The following is a 6588-nucleotide window of genomic DNA, read 5'->3' as shown; positions in this document are numbered from 1 at the left end:
ATTTACCTCTGGAATGTAGTGGAGCAAAAGTCTGATTAAAGCTGTATAAAATGGATGACTTTTACATACTTTCACTTGTACAAGTTTTTTGGTATTTTCTGTTACTTTATACTTCTACTTCATGATTTCAGAGGCAAATATTGTACTTTCCACTGCACTACACTTATTTAGTAACTAAAGTTACTTTGCAGATTCTGATTAATATTATAAAATGTAGTCAACTTATCAGTTTTAATGCGTTACTATTGATTAAGGCAAGACTTTATTGATTCACAAGCTACCCAGCATTATGTAACATAATTATCAGATTTACCAGCTGCAACATTAAAGTAAAAATTAACACAACAATAATTATAATCTAATATTACAGTATAAATTATTCTGAAATTGAGCATTCTACATAATGAATATTTTCACTTAAGTACAAATTTGAAGGCAGGACCTTTACTTGTAATCGAGTATTACTAAATACAAGGTTTGAGTACTTCTGTCACCACTGGGTCTCTCACCACCACCAGCACCTCCTCCCCCTGCACCCAGCACCCTGCACCCAGCACCCTCCCCCTGTCTGTTGATATCACAGCCCGGAGAGGTTTGAATCCAGTCTCTGGCCCCAGCCGCCATGCTGAGCTGAGAGAGAGCGACCAACCAAACTTTGTCACGCTGCTGCTGCTGCTGCTGCTGCTGTACCGACGCACATCTCCGTACACACCGGGACAAAGAGGAAACCTTCTCCACGGTGAGTAACGACACAAGTTATAACTCCAGTGCACAGTTTGGTCGGTGCTAGCAGAGAAGCGTCGGGACTTTCCTGTTTCAAATTGCTCAGTTATTTCAGCAGCTTGAGCCCCGCTGTTCGTGTAAATGCGTGCTGTCGCGGACTCGCTCAGCTGCACTTGTTGCACTGTAGCCCAAACCCCCACCGAGACCCAAAAGAATTTAAAAACATCGCTATAATTGACGTTTCTCTCCGTTTTCACGTCGCAAAAACTTTTAAAAAACTTTCCCGCGACGTTGTAAAGCCGAGGTGCGTAAAAACTAAGATGTTAACGGACGACTGGCTGCTCCAAGAGTCCACGCACTCGCTGCTGTCACCGTCCTTGAAACGCAAAATACCTCCTGAATATAATATTACGTGTTCACCAGCCGTGCTCACACAAATCTTTTTAAAGATTAAACTCCCCTTGCACTTTGAAAATGCCATTCTGGCACTCAGAGGTCACTCAGGGGTTTCTACCCTTGGCATGCATAAATCAAGGGTGCTCTTTGACTGCAGCAACAAAAGACTTTTTATTGACAGCACTGAAGCACATAGCCACGTTACCACAGTTTATATGAAGACTGGCTGGAGCATCAAACCATCCAAACCCCTGCTGCATACACCGCTGTGTGTCTCATGATATGTTTGTGTAGCAGCCTGGAAGGCATCTTGAGCCTGGGTAGGAGGGCAGGCCAGTGCAGCTGGGAGCCATCAGAGGATGATCATAAACCTTTCACCTGCATGCATGTCTAGTCTAAGTTGCTGTGGTGCTTTGTGGACTGGAGAGAGTAATAAGAGGTTATGGAGCTGCTGTCTGTCTCACCATTTGCCCTCTGGCCTGGCTAACTCAAGTCCCTGTGTCTCTGTGTGACTCTCTTGGCTCCTTGCAGTATAATTCAAAGTACACCATCATCACCGTGGTCTGTCTCTTGACCTTCTTAAACCCTGCAATGAAGTCAGGCTTTGGAGAGACCGAAGGACAGATGGGTTCCTTCACAAGCCCCACTTCTAATGTGAATTGATTCGGATTACAGCTGAAACAATTAATTAGTTAGTTGATTGACAGAAAATTGATTTGAAGCAAAAATGCCTGACATAAGGTCATTCCAGCCTCTCAAATGTGAGACTGCTTTTTTAAATTCAATTATAGTGAACTGATTATCATTGATCAATCTGCTGATTACTCTCTCAGTCAATGAAACGTGCTCTATAACATTAAAAAGTTCGAGCAAAATAACCATCACAATTTCGAAAACCAGAGAGGGCAACTCCATTTAGCTTATTTTGTCTGAACCACTACCCAAAGATGTTCAATTTATTGTCATGTATTCACATTTAAGAAGTTGAAGAGCGTCCATTTCTGCTTTGAAAACAAGTTTCAATTGTAATTTTATGTCCATTGATTAATTGTTTGAAGGATTACTTCACCCCCGGAATGACCGTTTAATATTTACTCCATGTTACGTTGATTTTGTGTTTATCTTGCATGCGTCTGGTGAATGAAGAATCCAGAAATGGAGAAAAATCTTGATGAATTTAAGTCATTTGCCTCATTGTGTAACACAGCAAAACTCTCACACAACTTGCGCAGTGTAATGCACGTCTCATTTATTTGGAGTGGGAATCACCAGAGGCTCCACGATTCAATATTATCACAATACTTTAATCACGATACAATATTATTGCAATTTTAAATGTGTTGCGATATGCTCAATATTGCGGTAAAATCTTAAGAAAAAAAACTTTAAGAAAAAACTTTGTCACCATCTGTTGGATCTAATAAGAAAAAGTTTTCAGTCTGCTCAACTCGCCTCAGTCATTATTTTTTTGCAGCAAAATGTATGCATTGGACCAAAAAGCAGCTGATTATATAACTCAAGTACTAGGCTCTCAAAAGTTTAATTTGTATTTATAGAATTGATAATTAACACAATTGAAAAATTCATACTTGGCACTGTGTGACGATACAATATTGCCACACAAAAATATTGCGATACTTTTCCTCCCACCTCTATCATTTATTCAGTTGTATGCTTGGTACTTCCAAAACAACACAGAACAGCCCTTTTGACCCCTTTGGTGTTTTAAAGGGTTAGTTTCATCAGAGTCATACAATAACACAAACTAACTAACTGATTGAGGCAGAGGTAGCCCAGCAGCTCACGTGTTCGGCGAGGTAAAATTACATTTTTTGTCAGTGGAGTCTGGCTCTGAAGAGGATTATATCGCACAAGTTGAGTGACAGTTTGTTAATGGATGTCTTTATATAGTTCGGTACAGGTTAGTGAACGAAGACCCCTTTTACTTCAATTCATCAAGAATTTTCTCCGTTTTTTGGATTCTTCGTTCACTGGACACATACGAGTTTTCTTCACGAATACAGCCTTGTGAAGCAGAGGAATTGATACTCAAATGGTCACTTGGGGGTGAACTATTACTTTAATCACCTAATTGTTTCAGCTCCATATTGATTATTTGCTGAAATAATTTTTGAGGCTAAAATGCAAAAAAATTGATGATTTCGGCTTCTCAAATGTGAGGATTTGCTGCTTTCCCTTGTCTTAAGTTAAAGAATATTTTGGGAGGTTTGGACTGTAGGACATACAAAAAAAAGCTAATGGGAGACGTCATCTTGGGTTCCAGGAAACTGTGATTTATTATTAATCAAGAAAATAATCTATAAATTGATTTCTAATGAAACGTATAATTAGTTGCAGCAAGGTTCCTGATAAACATAAGAATTTGTGAAATTGCAGTGTTTGTCTTTCCCACACACTCTTTTTAACATTTGACACCGGCTCATTATGAGCCTATATATCAGAGTCAGAGTCATATGAGCCACTCATATGATTAAAGGACTGAATGCTCCTCACTTAGGAGTAAGGAAACACCCCTCATGTTATATACAGGCTTACATTGCATAAGCACTCTGGAATTTTATAACATGCCAGCTATTTAGTTTTCCCCTTAAATACAGCTGTTGTATTTTCTAAATCTGTTTTCCACTGCTTCATTAGCGGCCCTCCTCTACCGCTTAGCGTCTCACCGAAATGCATAGGCTATGACATCCCTCAGTAAGTAATTCTTCTGCCTCATCGACTTTGATTCCACAGGTCCTCAGCTAGGTCATATCAGGCATGGGGGCAGCCACCCGGATCTTGTCAATATGATGGGCTGGCTGGCGCTTCAGTGGCACCCGGGCAAGCCAGAATTATGTCAGCCAGACCCTCAGGGGGGCCCGCAGAGCTAGCCAGAACAGGATATTGCTGTGTGATCATTCACCAGCAGCAGACAAATCATTAAACCAGTGGCTGCGTGCCGCTGAGAGGCTCAGGCATTTCTGTCTGTCACACTGACTTTCCCCTCAGGTTAGAGGTTGTGTTTGCATTGCAAGGCTGTCATTGACTCTTGCAGGGTTTGGAACTGCCATTGGAAAGAAGGGTAAATATGGTAGATGTATTGTTTTGTGTGAAAATAGATGCAAATCTTTTTTCCATTCTGTTTTCACTGCACAGTCTTTAAGGTAAACTGGAGTCTTTCTTTTTGTAGACTTTCCCTTACCTGTTTTTTATAGGAGGAAATTTTTGTACACATGTTGCTTTCCCGGGACTTCCCATTTCAGGAAAGCTAATTATGCTATTTTTAACACGTGTGTGTCTGTGTTTGATTTGTTTAAATTCTATTAGTGGAGAAACTGAGCTATCTTTAAGTCGCTGTTTGTCTTTTTCCCACATTCATTGGGAGCACAGGATTCACATGCACTAAATGAAATTACACAGAACACTCCTGCTTGTTAATGATAACCACACGTAAGCATGCAAACTCGTCTGTAGAGTCCTCTTTTTAAATCAATTATCAATTTATGGGTGGGAAATGGGAATTTAGTCAGGAGCTGCGTTGCTGAAAGAGAGCTTTGTTTTAAACTTGAACTTTGTGCAGAAATGGCGCTTGTTTTGGATGTCAGGGGTTATTTACTTGGATGCCTTGTTTGGGTCTCAGACCAAGCCCTGGCTGTTTGTCAAATTTCTCTCTTGTAAAAAAAAAAGTTAGGAGCATTGAATTGGTACTGGAGTGCATCCAGTGTTGCATATAGGAGCTCACAAATAAGCACACACACTGCATTTTAGGTGTTTCTCTTTAGATCCAAATGCAATTATTCGACCACCTCAAAGAGACTTTTAGGAGACGTCACATTTCTTCACATGCTTACAGTGAGTGACTGTCAGGTAATTGAATAAGCTCTTAATGGATTTCGGGGGTGACCATTCATGAGCCCTCAGAGGCTTTCTTCTCTGCCCCTCTGCTGAGTTTGGTCGTCAGCCAGTCTCCTCGGGTAGAAAAGGCTGAAATACCTGCAAATGGTACAGGCAGTAGCACTTCACCTCCTGCTGTGGAGGTCACTGTAAAAGGTGCGATGTCTTTGACACGGACACACACGACCCCTTGTTTTTCCCTCCTGCTCATTAGCAATCTAATTATCAGGAATCTGCCCGGCAGTCGACTCTGCAATAACGCCTCACTTTAAAGGGACAGTTCACCCCCAGATCAAGATATACATATTTTTCCTTTTACCCTTTAGTGCTATCATTAATCTAGATTGATTTGGTGTGAGTAGCTGAGTGTCGGAGATATCGGCCATAGAGATGTCTGCCTTCTCTCGAATATAATGGACATTGATGGCACTTGGCTTGTGGTGCTCTACAACAATGTCTCTTTCCAGAAATGATGACCTGGTTACTCAAGATAATCCACAGGCCTTGTTGTGAGCAGTTTTATGTAGGATTTATTTTCTTTCTACCAAACTACACCGGCTAACCATATCACCACGCAGAAGAAAGCGTGCATCTACTGCTAGCTCACCTAGCACCACTGAGCTAGTTAACATTACAGTTCAATGAGGATGATGCCATTAATATCTAGGCTACATCTTGCGGTCATCAGCATGAGCCTTTCATCTTTGAGTACATGCACTCCTTATTTTGCATTGTGATACAGTTGATGGGTGTAGTTTGGCACAAAGAAAATAGTTCCTACTTGAAACTGCCAACAACAAGGTCTGTGGGTTATCTTCACAAACCGGGTCATGGTTTCTAGAAAGAGACATTGCTATTGAGTTTTTCAGTGTATTTATTTATTTATTTGGTGCTTTGAGCATTAAAAGCTGAGTGCCATCTAGGCCCATTATTTGGAAAAAAGGCAGACATCTCGATGGCTGATCAAAACAATCTAGCTTGATAAACAGCGCTACAGGTAAGCAGACAAATATGTATTTCTGATTTTGGGGCAAAATCGTCTTATTTCGAAATCATACGTACTACATACTGAAGGGGCCTCCCTAGTGTAGTGGTTGGAGCACTTGTCTTCCATGCGGAAGGACGTCCATGGCGTTGGCAAATGCATGCAGTCGCAAGAGGCTCCCACTGCCGAAAAAAATGGGATCAGATACCGTGAGGAGTCTTCAGGATAAGAGAATAACTCCGGAATCTGAGCCAAGTCCTCAACGAGGGCACATCTCAAGCTCGTTGTAGACGGGAGGTTCCAGATGTAAAAGCGGATTCATGCACTATATGCTGAAAGATGCACATGACAACAGTTTCCTTAGAGTCTTTTAGGAAACAAGCTAGGTGAGGTTGATGTATGACTTGCAGCAGCCTCATTGTTTTGGTCCTGCAGGAGTTAAAGGGTAAAGGTCAGGGGCCAGTCTGCAGTGCTCTGATGTTGAGGTGTGCTGTGCTGGCTCGACGAAACAGACATGTGGGGCAACCCCCACCTCTTCTTGAAACACACACAAACCTCCCCTGCCACACCCTTAGTACCCCAGCACCCCT

The 6588-nt window shown here is 41.6% G+C and overlaps 1 protein-coding gene across 7 annotated transcripts in view; it reads left to right on the top strand.

Moving 5' to 3' along the window:
* The first annotated feature begins 593 nt into the window (after positions 1-593).
* sema4d (sema domain, immunoglobulin domain (Ig), transmembrane domain (TM) and short cytoplasmic domain, (semaphorin) 4D) overlaps positions 594-6588 on the top strand; it is a 50863-nt gene continuing 44868 nt past the window's right edge. For 6 of the 7 annotated variants that reach the window (XM_033646937.2, XM_033646936.2, XM_033646939.2 and 3 more), the window contains exon 1: positions 594-739. The gene's annotated coding sequence lies outside the window, so the exon portion shown is untranslated. The remainder of the gene's footprint in view (positions 740-6588) is intronic. The other variant, XM_078162280.1, reaches the window with a different exon arrangement.

This window comes from Epinephelus lanceolatus, chromosome 19 (genome assembly GCF_041903045.1).
Source record: "Epinephelus lanceolatus isolate andai-2023 chromosome 19, ASM4190304v1, whole genome shotgun sequence".
Taxonomy (NCBI): Eukaryota; Metazoa; Chordata; class Actinopteri; order Perciformes; family Serranidae; genus Epinephelus; species Epinephelus lanceolatus.
This window is presented reverse-complemented; position numbering and strand designations above follow the sequence as displayed.